This window comes from Astyanax mexicanus, chromosome 11 (genome assembly GCF_023375975.1).
Source record: "Astyanax mexicanus isolate ESR-SI-001 chromosome 11, AstMex3_surface, whole genome shotgun sequence".
NCBI lineage: Eukaryota > Metazoa > Chordata > Actinopteri > Characiformes > Acestrorhamphidae > Astyanax > Astyanax mexicanus.
Genome location: NC_064418.1, coordinates 42,445,807 through 42,459,386, shown reverse-complemented (window position 1 = coordinate 42,459,386; position 13,580 = coordinate 42,445,807). Strand labels below are relative to the sequence as shown.

General features: G+C 37.1%; 1 protein-coding gene across 2 annotated transcripts in view; it reads right to left on the bottom strand.

Moving 5' to 3' along the window:
- Window positions 1-11,990, bottom strand: part of gpr156 (G protein-coupled receptor 156) — a 37,394-nt gene extending 25,404 nt beyond the window's left edge. The window contains exon 1 of one of the 2 annotated variants that reach the window (XM_022680110.2): window positions 11,450-11,990. The gene's annotated coding sequence lies outside the window, so the exon portion shown is untranslated. Of the gene's footprint in view, window positions 1-2,078; window positions 2,238-11,449 lie in introns of those variants that run through there. The other variant, XM_049485092.1, reaches the window with a different exon arrangement.
- Between the last annotated feature and the right edge of the window lie 1,590 nt (window positions 11,991-13,580).

Sequence of the window (13,580 nt, the reverse complement as noted above, 5' to 3'; positions counted from 1 at the left end):
AAGAATGCCAGTTAAGCTGCACCCTGCCACTTCATCTGCTTTGAAAATATACCAATAGCTATTGTTAGACACACTGGAGGACATTGTTCAGATTTTTGTGGATATAATCTGCATTATTTGGCTAGTCATGTATCAGTTTATAGCAATATTTGTTAGGGTTCAAATGCTAAATAAAACCACCACCACCAGGCTTATTATAAAGCTGAGTGAGCGATACAAGCTCTGTGTGTCAAATTGGGTGAACTGAAAACAATTGCTTTTATTTTACAGTAAATATTTATCATAACATCCTGTATTCAGAGATTAGTGCATATTACCATATTTCCTCTGCACGCCCTTTTTAACTATTTACCTTCAGACAACAGAAACTAAAACTGACTTTTACAAGTACTGTAAATGTTTATATTTTATATCAAGATATACTATATGCAGTTTTAGTCAATTAATACTTACTCTATTACACTATTTACAAAATGAGGTAGTATTTGCAGTAGTGTCCTTGATGTTTAACATTTATTTAAAAAGTTATAACTGTAATTAAGCATTAATTACATTCTTTATCTATAAATACACGGTTAAATTTATTGTATATACACTGCATAATACTGTTTTTTATTTGTTTGTTTTTTACAGTAATTTATTGGGTTTTTAATTTCTGTAAAGTTAATATAAAATAAATTGCAATCCATAAAAAATGCACTTTGATTGGTCATTAACCTAAAGTAATTGTACAATAAAATTGTATTTTGTTGCTTCATATTTTAGCCTTTCCACTTATCTTTTTTTTGGGGGGAATTATTATTTCATTTCTTCTTTATCAATTCTTATATTGTTTGCTTGTTTTTCTAATGCTTTTACCATTTAATTTAGACTGTTTTTTTTTTGTTAAGTGTCTCATTTTAGCTCACCTGAATAAACATGTGATTTTAATTTTAATTTATTTTTCAGTTCCTTTAAGTTGTAAATGAATGGCTCAAAATATTACCAAGTGACAATAAAGGTTGATTGATTAATTGATTGACATACAAGACACCACTACATACAATCACTGCCTGGCCAAAAGGACACACACTCTAATATATCGTTGGACTGTCTTTATCTTTGATTGCAGCACACATTCACTGTAAAATAAAGAAATAAGTTTCTGCAATGTTACAAGGTTTATTTCAATCCAGTGTTGCTGGATTAATTTTTCACCAAGATCTTGCAGCAGCATTGATGATGTTAGAGTCTGACCACTGCACAAAGCCTCTCTTCTCCATCCAGCACATCCCAAAGATTCTCAATGAGGTTAAGGTCTGGACTCTGTGGTGAACTCTCTCTCAATCCATGTGTGAAAATGATGATCTCATTCTCCCTGAACCCTGAACTCACAATTCCAGCCCCATGAATACTGACATTGTCATCTTGGAATATACCCATGCCATCAAGGAAGAAAAAATCCATTGATAGAATAACCTGGTCTATATTCAGTATATTCAGGTAGTCAGCTGACCTCATTCTTTCAAAACATAACTGTTACTGTTGCTGAACCTAAACCTGCAGACCAACTGCAGCAACTTCTTATTTTTGGTCAGGCAGTGTATTTATTGAAGCTACTTTTTACTAGGGGTGGGCGATATGGCTCTAAAATAATATCACGATATTTCAGGGTATTTTTGCGATAACAATATACTTGGCGATATAGGAAAACAAAAATAATTAATTAATTTCAGGAATATAGTATAATAGTATAACAGTATAATCATAATGAGGCAAGATAAATAATATAGCATAAAATAATATAATGCAGCAAATAATATTGCAGAAAATTTAGTGCATGCATATAAACTGCAAACTAAAACAATTACACAATAAATACACCTAAAGCTTCACAGTAAATAATAGACTACTTTTAAGACAGAACAGCCCTATTATCACGATATGGATTTTTAATATCATGATATTTCTGTGTCACGATATATTGTATACCATATAATATTGCCCACCCCTACTTTTTACGCACACCTTTAACACACCTTAAGCAGAATAACCACAACAAGCACGAGGGCAGAAAAGTTCTATAAATGTTGACAAACCTGTAGTAAAGGCATGACAAGCAGCAGATCACTCATCCACAAACTTCTCCTCCTTCTTCTGAGCGCCATCCTCTCCTCAATCAACCCCAAACCAGCCGCCCGGTTACAGCATGAGTTTAACCACAGCTCTCCACACGAGATTATAATACACACACACACACACACTTTATACCTCCACCCTGCTCCCTCTGCTCCTCCTCACTGACTGAGAGAGAGAGAGAGAGAGAGGGGAGGATGGAAGTGGGCTGGACCAGCTCAGGGTAATTGCTGGGTTGTAGACGGTCCTCCCTGTGCGCATGCGCTGAAAGGCTACACGCTGCTGTATGGGGTGAGCACGCGCGCGTTTTACCCCATTGCTGTTGTTGTTGGGGCTCAGCTGAGACAGTGCTGCTGTCTGACTGGCTTACACATCCTTTTCCCATGGATTTTAAATTATACTGTAGTACTAAACCCAGCCACACCCCTTCCAAACACTCAAATCTCTGGCTGTTTAACAAGTGAAAATAATTAGAGGGTCCATATCCTACATTTTTCTCCCCTTTATTGTATGCCCCCTCCCCTTTAACATCCACTTATGACGTTTGTGTGGTTTTGTGTGTTTTTGTGTACCAAGAAAATTTCTTTTCAGCCTCTCTTTATTCCTAAAAGATGAGTGGAATTTTTTTTACATAGCTTAGCATAGTTGAATAATGAGAGATCAGCAAAGTAATGTTTTATACTGTAACCTATACCCAGCTGGTGAACATTGACATTTGGTTGAAGTAATGTATGAAGTAATGTTAAAACAGCCTGTAATGTTAAATGGTTGTGCCAATGTTGAAAGTTAAACATTAAATCAACATAATGTCCTCAATTTTCAGTTTTTTTCTTTTGAAGTAGCATTTTATATTTCATCACCATACAATAAAAAATGGTTGGACAAAGGGATGAAAAAGTGGTTTTACTTCCATTTGCAGTAATTGCTATTTAATTTGGCACCGATTCTTCACCCTTATTTGGCATCAATTCGTCATTCCAATGTTGTTGCATTACTTTATACTATTTTTATGTTATCACACTATTATTATTTTATACAAAATCTTGGTATCTAACTGTTTGCAAAATAGACAAGATAGATGTAATTGTATACAAACCATTGTTACGTCAAGTGTCAAGTAACCGTTACCTTACATAAGCAGGAATTTTGGTTATTTTTACTTAACTGGAGAAAATATTTATCAGACGACTTTTTACTTCTACACACCTTACATTTCTAAACAATTAACTTAACTTTCTACTCTTTAAATTAAAAAACAATATCTTTGTTACTCCTATTTCATTTCAGCTTGTTTTCATTAGGCTTCTCATGGTTAAAAAAACTCTATCCAGATAAATCTCTCTATCCAGATAAAGTAAATCTGATTATGGTTGAATGTAGAGAAGTATAAACAAACACCATTCCAACTCCCTATTGGTTTATACTGTGATCCATCACACCTGCACAAGTCCCCCCCCCACACACACACACACTCCAGCAAGAACATAGCAGACGTATGAAGATGATCCGTGCAGAGACTCAAGAGAACTCCAGCCAAACTCCAGTCCAACGAAGCTTTAACTTTAATATATTTACAATATACTAAAATACATTTATTTACAATGGGCATATATGCAGCTGAAACACTAGGCAGCCTAGTGCATCCCAAATTTATCAACATTAACATTTTAATAATATAACATTATAGCTTTTAGACCCACGCCAGGTGTGGGTTAGATGGGTGTAAAGCCTCCCAGTGTTGAGCTGCATTCTCTGAAATGATGGAGCTTCATCCAGTACTCGAGTAATTGAATATAAGGTGGGGTGGTGATCATTTAACTAAAGTCACAAATCAACAGGCTCTACAAAACATGAAATGTTGTGATATGAAAAACTGTAAATAATTATTTGAAAGCATATTTTTGTTATTGTTTTAGGAGCATCTTCCATCCCACAATGTTTGCTTATTGTGTAACTGTTTATCCAGATGAGTTTATGATTTGTGTGAGAGAAGTTGATTCAGACGGGGGGGCTCTCGTGGGACAGGGTGTATGCCACCAGTGACCGCTCACTGTTCAAATAAATACTGTCCTATCATAATACACAGCTGAGCCAACGGAAAGAAATGCATGTTTATGACAGTCACCAGCTCCATTACGCATTACGCAGGTGTGTGTGTGTGTGTGAGAGAGAGAGAGAGAGAGAGAGAGAGAGAGAGAGAAAGAGACAGACAGACAGATAGATTTTATTATTTAGTAATTACAGTTACTTTTATTTTATTCTAATTTTGTTGTTATTATATTATATTATATGTTATTATATTGTGTAATGCTGTTCTAATAATGTTGTCTTTGACTGTTCAGTCTTTATTTTAATTAATGATATTTCTAATCACTACTCTTATTATTTTGTAATTATTGATTCTTTTAGGGAGAGACAGACTAGGAGAGACAGCAGACAGCAAGGAGCGAGAGACTATGAGAGAGAGTGCGAGAGAGAGAGAGAGAGAGAGAGAGAGAGAGAGAGAGAGACAACAGAGACAGGGAGAGAGAGACAAGGAGTGATAGAGAAAGAGTGAGAGAGAGGGAGATACAGACAAAAGAGAGAGAGACAGTCAGACTGAGAGAGAGAGGGAGAGAGAAAAACAAAAGAGCAATAGACAGAGAGATGTACAGAAAGAAAGAGATACTTAAAGAGAGTAGACAGACAGAGAGAGAGAGGAAGAGACAAACCGAAAGAAAAATAAAAAAGAGACTGGGATGCTGAAACAGAGTAGACAGAGAGAGACAGAGAGAGAGAGGGAGAGAGAAAGACAGACAGAGAGAAAGACAGACAGAGACTGAGATACTAAAAGAGAGTAGACAGACAGAGACAGAGAGAGGGAGAGACAGAGAGAGCGGAAGACAGACAGAGACTGCAGCAGCTCTGTGTCTGGACATGTGCTCATCAGTATCTCAGTGGTTTCTGTAGAAGAGCCATCATGCGCAGAGAACTGTGATCTACATATTTCAGGATCTTCTTCTTCCCACTCAGAGAAGTGAAAGGTGTCATTAAAGTGTCCTGGGGGAATTTACAGGGTCATTCCTGCAGAGGGAGTGCCGCCCACAGACCTGCTGATCAACGTCACTCTCAACACTCTGAGGTGAAACCACTTGGCTGCCAGATCTGCCCTCCTTACCCACTGACACTAAATATACTCATATACTGCTGCAAATATGCTATATATTATAATAAAACCGGTTATTTTCACACATAACTAAAGACAGCGGTGTTTTTACGCACAAGTTTAGCAGGAATTGTACAAAGCAAAAGGTGAGAGGGGAAGTAATTCATATTTTTTTGTCATTTTTATTAATATTGTGTAATTGAATACAATCACCCAACATACAATTACCCAGATCATAAACTAAAAATAAATTACTCATATTTATTACTCAAGTAATTGTAAGCTTCTCCTGCTTTTGCATAGTTTCTAATTCACTTTTAATTTCACTTCTAATTCTAACTCTATGCTTAACAACCCTGTTACTGCCGATTTAAACCATTACTTGACAATCTTTGTAAAATCCATAGGGCACCACAGATGAGGAAATAGTTAATCATATGCTTCCTTAGAATCAATTCTGACATTTTATAAAAGAGAAGTTTGTAAATTTTCTATTATGGATAAAGGGTTTTACACACCTAGACAATGAGCAACTCTCAGCTAAATGAAACAACTTGCTAGGTAATCCTTACCAAAGAAATATGAAGTATAATTCACTATCTATAAAATATTTAGTAAAGGCATAGTTTTATCATTATAAAAAGCAGTTATATAAAATAATACTAAGTATACATTTTTATTAAGTACATCACCAGTACAAAATTAGCATAGCCAAATAAATTATACTTTTTCAAAGTATACTGAAACGCAGTTTAAGTAAGTAAAAATGCAAGCATAAGAAGAAAAAATATACTTTAATTATTACGCATTATTGCACATGTACATATTTGTATTTATTGTCTAACAGTGTTTTATTGTACTGTACAACCCAGTATCAGTATAATGACAAAAAATAAGAATTATTTTGAATAACACACTTGTTAAGAATGTACGCTTAGCAAAATGACAATTTCTCATCTTACTATTCGTTATTTTATTTTATTATATTATCCTATTTCTGTCTAGGCCTGTTAATTGACCATTTGAGCTCATTAAACACACATCACCACTGCTGCCCTCTAGAGGTAGATAACCAATAGGTCTCACCAAAAGCAGGCTGTGTTGTCTAGTAAAAAGCCAGTGTAATAATAAATGTTTAATTATTTGTACCTTACTTTGGATTGACTCACAAGTAAAGACAGCTTGGCCATGGTTTCAGGTTCCTCTAGGTCCTGTAGGTCAGCAGCACACCTGAGGTCAGCACTGTACCTCATTCAGTACTGCATCTCATTAACACTTGATTTAACCTCCCCAGGCTCCTTAGGAGCTGAATTTGTTGGTATTTGTGCACTGTGGCTCAGCAGGACCTGAGTTTTACACTCTAGTGCTGGAGAAAAGCAGTCCGTGTGTTGGTGTGATAATCCACCAGCAGGTGTCAATGTTCAGTTCTAGCTGGAATTTGTTGGGCAGATGTGATGTGATGTCCTGTTTTTCACTAGCTACAGTATCTTCAGATCACACACTGAAAATATGCTGTTTCTGATAGATATATATGGGACATTCCAGGATTTTGGTACATTTCCTGTCCCACCACTTAAATTTCAAATGTACGTATCCACAATATCTAAATGACTATTTTTGTGAACAATGTACGTTATAAGACAAACTGTAAAATATGGTGGAAAAATAAGCTCCTTAGATATTATTCAAAAGACCGAATACCTTTGAACCACCAAAAAAAATGGCCGTTTTCTCTTGTCCCACACATTGGGTGACCAACTCCTTTGGCAAATTTAACAATTAAAATAAGCTCTAAATAAATCACTTCCTCTTGTATATTGTTGACATGCATCCCCTTTACTTATGAAAACAACTTCATTGGTCTACACTGTTTTGCATGTTACAGTTTTTATGCTATTAAGTTGTGTCCCACAACATGCACGCAACCCTGTTACCATAAAGAATTTTACCTGGCAGAGAGGAAGTGACATCACAAGGACATTTTCTGCCCACATGGCAAGACCAAGAGTAAGTGCTCTAACAATTGTCAAGTTTTTTTTCTAAATATATTTGTCCAAGTTGTGTCACTCAGTGAATGCAACCCTGTTACTCATACTGTAAGACTAATAATGAGTAGAGTCAAAATTTACTTTATATACTTATATAACCATTTTTGTCCCTGATCTTGTATACATAGCTAAATTTTACAGTTAGCATCTGTTCCTGGGTTAAACCACAACCCTGTTACTCGCAACCCTGTTACTGTAAGTTACCAAATATATTGCATAATCTAATTAAAAAACTGCTTTGATACCTGAGCTTGACGAATCAAACTTTTTGATAGTCTATTACCTGCATTTAATAAATATATGACTAAAAATGATCAAATTGAAGATCAAATTTTCAGAAGTGACCACCCCTGAAATGTACCTAAATCCTGGAATGTCCCTTATATAATGACAATCTTTTTTTTTTTTTATGATTTTAAGGTCTGAATGTATGTCCACTTAACAAAGTTGGGACCTTGGTGACTTCTGATTGAACTTGCTTGATTTAAAATAAAATTAAAGCTATTTAAAAAATCAACATAATGCTTTTTAAACATGTACCATTCATATGAGTGTTTCTCACTTCTGGTATGATGATCTGGGAAACCATTGCATATGACATTTGGTCAAGGTACATAAACAGCTCATCGATATGAACAAGGCATCCTGCGTACTGCATACATGCTGTATGCTGACTCAAATGGCAGGACCTCTAAACGGCATTTTTTATTGAGCAAGGGTTTCCCAGGAATCTCTCACCAGACTGCAGCACTTTCTTGGCCTGCCTAGTTGCCAGATTTATCAACAAATGAGCATTTATGGGACCAGCTTCAGCAACCTATGAGTGTGCAGGATCTAATTTGCACTATATGAGCTGATTATTATATAGCCATCAGTGATCAGGCGTGTTGGGAGCAGGGAAGAGTCTAAAAAGTGCAGGACAGTGATCCTCCATGACCAGGGCTGAAAAACACTGATATATACCAGGCTAGATTATACAGTGTATCATATAGCCAAGGTTCTACAATTGAGACAATCCTGCATGTAACATCATGCCTATATAATTGCTAAAGGTCTGAAGTAATATCTGTAAATTGCTGCTGTATATGAATGAGGATTAGTTCTCACAGTGTTGCGTGAGGATCTGAGCACAGGCCTCAGATCAGGTTAGACTCAGAGAGTAGATATTGTGCTTCCAGACTCAAGTTGCAAAGTGCTGTTTAATATTTCATCCAGGGCAGCCAGCAGTAGATGGTTGACATTCACAGTAAGAAACAAATAGACTTCCAAAACCAAAGTCTGGATAAGTTAAATTTAACTTTTTTATTTTATTTTATTATTAATATTTACTGAAAACTTATTAATTTTGTCAGGAAACAGATTTCTATTTAGTCTTCTTTTTTATTTAACTTTGGAAAAAATTAAGAGAGTAGGTTGTTTTATTCTATAAACTACAAACAACATTTATTGTCATTTAGAGCATTTATTTTCAGAAAATTAAATTGTTCAAATAACAAAAAGATGCAGAGCTTTCAGACCTCAAATAATGCAAACAAAACAAGTTCATATTCATAAAGTTTTAAAGGTTCAGAAATCAATATTTGATGAAATGACCCTGGTTTTTAATCACAATTTTCATGCATCCTGGCATGTTCTCCTCCACCAGTCTTACACACTGCTTTTGGATAACTTTATTATGCCACTCCTGGTGCAAAAATTCAAGCAGTTCAGTTTGGTTTGATGGCTTGTGATCATCCATCTTCCTCTTGTTTATATTCCAGAGCTTTTTAATTTGGTAAAATCAAAGGACCTCATCATATTTAAGTGGTCTCTTTTTTCCAGAGCTGTATATATGTAAAATACTCAGAAAATAGGTGGAGAAAATGCTATAAAAAAGAAAGTGCTATAGAGTGGACACAGTAGCAGAGAATTGACGACTTGCTCTTACAGCCTACAACAGATAATCATAAAGTATGATCTATAGTTTTAACTCATAGACTGTGTATAGCTGGACAGAGCATCGTTTCTCAAAAGTGAAGCCACCACAGGTTGGGCGCCCCCTGCTGTTCAGTTGCAGAAAGCTGTGTAACCCCACCCATCCCCATAGGTTTCAATGGCAAAACAGACAACTTTAAATCACGTTTTTTTCCCAATATACTGTAATTCTACCACCATTATTTAAATGCAACAGCTAGTGTAACCTCTGCTTATATCGTACATTTTTTATATCCCCACAGAATTCGTTTTTAAAAACGTTATTCAGCTCTATTTAAAAAAGGTGTGGTTGTTGTAAAAGGGCTGGGTTACACCTAGCCGGGGTGGGACCAGTGACTGTATGGGCGGGACCATAGACTGTGTGAGCTCTGTGGAGGCAGCCCTCAGGGGCGAGGTTATTTAAATGAGTAGGCTGTCTCTCCACAGTCTTTCTCCCTCCTCTGGTCTCTACTGCGCAGACTCGGGTTTCAGGATTGCCATCGTGGTGGAAGATTTTGGCTTCATTTTCATTGAATGAATGGGAACGGCGACGCGGCGTCCATCTTTTTTACATTCTCTGTTTTAACCTAATTGAGGTAGCCTGGAGGGAAATGACTACACACTGATGGTGAGTGTCAGAAACTGAGGGACACAACCAGTTTGCAAATATAGTGTGGCAAAAACCAATGCAACAGACTAAATTAATTTATTATAAGTTGATTTAACTCAAATGTCTCCATTAGAATGTATATGTGGCCATTCTGTTCACCAACTAAATGTTAAAACAGACTTGATTTATTTGAGTTCAAACTAACTGTATGTTTACAGTGTAGACATGTATTTGTTTTGCGCAGCGAAAGGCTTCAGTATGTCAGGCTTTTTCATCAATTAAAGCAATTACGACAATGTTGTAAGAGACCAAACCCAAGCCAGACTGCAAACTGCACCAGATTATCTCTGCTTGTGGTTGATCTTCCATTATTTTCAAGGCAACTGTGCAGAGAATAGTGTGTCCGGAAGACCCTGACAGAACATGAAAATTTACTGCGTTTGTTCTGCAGGGGTCATGGTCTAAGGAAGCTGCACAGCATATCTCTGTTCTGGAAGACAAGGCAATCTTTTGACTCTGTGCAAAGCCCCTTTCCTGACCTCCCCCTGCGGCATGTGTAGTGTAGTATTCAAGCTATGCTATTACACCACTGGCTTTCTACAGTTACAGTGCACCTTCACACATGAGTTTAGTAGACCACCAGAATGTTCTACACTTTTTTCAGGTTTATTTATCCTGTGGGTGTGATTTCTGTCAGAATTAATTGTCTATACGCAGACACTGCATGTCACGGTCATTGCCACCCACTGCACTGTTCATTGCTGGTGGCAATGCCTTCTGTGATGTTTTCTTAAATGTGACACTGTGGATCGAGGAATGTTAAAGGTCTCATTCCATTATTTTTTATTCATTTTAAAATGTCTAGTTGTGGTGTGTAGTATGAATCAATACCATGTGAGCTGGTTTTTGTGAGAAAAAGGGCTCCGGTGATGGTATAACCGTGTTTTAGTCCCGTGGAGGACTGGGCGAGGGGAAACAATACGATTTTGGCACTGCGACACCAGGAGGCAGTGGGACGGACAACAGTTAGAAATGTCATATGTCACTTCACAACATGTGTAATGCCTTGCTAAGTGCAGTTCAGCCACTGAGCTAGTCTTAGGGTCTCTGTAAAACGCAAAATCCACCGGAGATCTTATGTAAACCTATAGTTACACACAAAGGTGGGTAGTCCAGGTCTAGAGAAAAGGTGAATTTTAGTGGAAGGAAACTTCAACACTCTTCAACACTCACAAGATAACACCTCACAACTTATACAGGCGTGGGCATTCACAACCCTTCCCCTTGAAGTGTTATCTTACTTCTGCTTAATGATACCAAATTCATTTACTGTACATTTTATTTTCTTAAAAAAAAAAAAAAAAAAAAAAAACTAAACAGCCTTAGAATATGGATACTATGGAGACGTAAAGAGGTTTAAGGATCCATTTTCTAGACAGGGTTTAAGCCTAGAAAAATAGGCTTTTAATGGAAAATCTCCATTAAAAAATGCTTAGTATTCCAAGACCAAACTTATTCTCTTTCTAGGAAACTGCTGCTACTGGTTAAGGAGATTTCACCTCATACTGTATGTCTTACCTGCAGAGAAGCTCCAGACAGTCTCCACTGATGCTTATCTCAAACTCCTGGCTGCTCAGCTGATCTTCAGTCCATCGCCCAGGCCGTACTCCATCCTTCCAGGAACGCAGAAGCACCAGTGGGATTAGCACCCAGGTTAACAGCTCCTCCTGATTCACACTTCTAAATGAACGCCTCTTCTGCTGATGGAGTGCTGCACGTCACTGAGAACTTCACTTTGTTCACCATTCTCCTCTTACAGACGTTTAAACTGGAGCGATTGGGTTTCATCCTGGCGTCTTCCACGTGGCTCCCTGGGTCGGGTTGCAGGTGACAGCAGGCTCACACACAAACATGATGTGTGCTTATGCTCATCTAACACACACACCTGGCTGTTGCTTGGTGATCTTCATTAGTTCGCAGCAGACACACCCTCCCTCAGACACCTCCAGAGACCCGGGACTGCATGTTCTGTAATCAGAGGTGTGTAAAATAGCTTAAATCAGTGATTCTCAAATTGTGGTAAGTGTAACACTGGGGGTAAACGAATCGCCCAAGGTGGTATAAAAAAAAACACAGAATGTAGAGAGTGTAGAAAGTGTCTTAAGAAGTCTGTAAACTTAAACTTAAGCCCTATTCGGATGGGATTAGTTTCTCAGGGGGTTCTGGGGTCATTTTCTCCTTTATGGGAGGTCCTCTGTGATTTTATTCCCATCCAGAACGATCATGTATGTGTTTGTCTCAGACGTCCTCTGAGAAAATGACAGGCTGAATAATCTACACTTTGGGCGCACTTTTCTACGGACATTCACGTAAAAACACAACAGCGAGTGGAAATGGGGGAGCTACTGAACACGATGTCATGTGACCGAGAAAACCTGAAAAAAAACCTCACTGGTCCTCCTGAGTTTTATCACAGTAGAGCAACTGTCTATAAGTATTGTGGATTAAGTGGGACCTCTCTGGTGAGAAAATTACATTGAGGATTTGCAAAAGTATTTTTTGAATGCCTGGTAATATAAAAAAATACTGTGTGAAAATTTTACTGTTTTTTTTTTTTTAGTATACTAGTGTTTTGTTCATTTAGTTTTTTGAAATACTATTAAAATGTAATTACATTCAACAAACCTACCAGACAACTATTTTAAAAGTTGAGAAAGTTAAGAAAACTCAAAATTTCAAAGCAACTTACTGCACTACATTTTTGAGTTTTGAGGCCAACTCAAACTTTTAAGTTTCAAAAAAAAAAAAACAAACACCACCAGTTGTGCCCATTAGAAATCTTTAGTTTTAGAAAATTCATTTTTCATACGTATAAAAATTTGGCCAGGCAGTTATATATATAACTATATTAAACATATAGAAATCCCAAGAAAAGATAGCCTGTGGGGAATGACTACACACTGATGGTGAGTGAGAGATGGGAGGACACGCCCAATATGCAAATAGTGTTACCAACATCGGGTTAAAATCCCTGTATAATTGTTCAGTAGACCACGTTTATCTAAAGAGTCAAACTGAGCATGTGCAGTAGTGCAGAGTAGTTGGGTTGGTCTCAAGTAGAGTTCGACTACAATTTGTAAATTTTGCCAAAACAGATTATTTAGTTATACCAACAATTTAACAAGAAACTTAATAATTTTAGTTGAGGCGACTAGTTTGCTATAGTTTACAGTGTAATTTAATATTTTTTTGCGCTTCAGTGATTTAAAAATCACATTAAGGGACAAGAATAAGTTTCATTTTTTTAAAGTGTACTTACTTTAATAAAGTGAGGATTCTGAAAGAAGATCCACATATGCAGGAATCTTCTCAGCTGATCTTCTGTCTATCTCGTTCATTAGAATCCTAGAAAGCCCTTAAAGACGGTTCCTTGTCGGACTGAAGTGAACCTAGAGCTCTGAGACCAGAGGCAGTGTGAGCACCAGCAAAGCAGCTCATCCAAGTGCTTAACTCTTTAAAAGATGGATTATAGACTGGAAGAGGCAGGTCTGGAAGATCTTCACCAATGAACATCTGTAAACTCAAGTCAACACCTTTTGTTCTCCAGACGTGGTTCATCAAAACAGTGAAGGACCAGCCGGCGTTAACCCGCATTACTGTCTGACTGAGCATTCCTGTGGTCAGAGATCCAGTTTGCTGTGTACAGGTA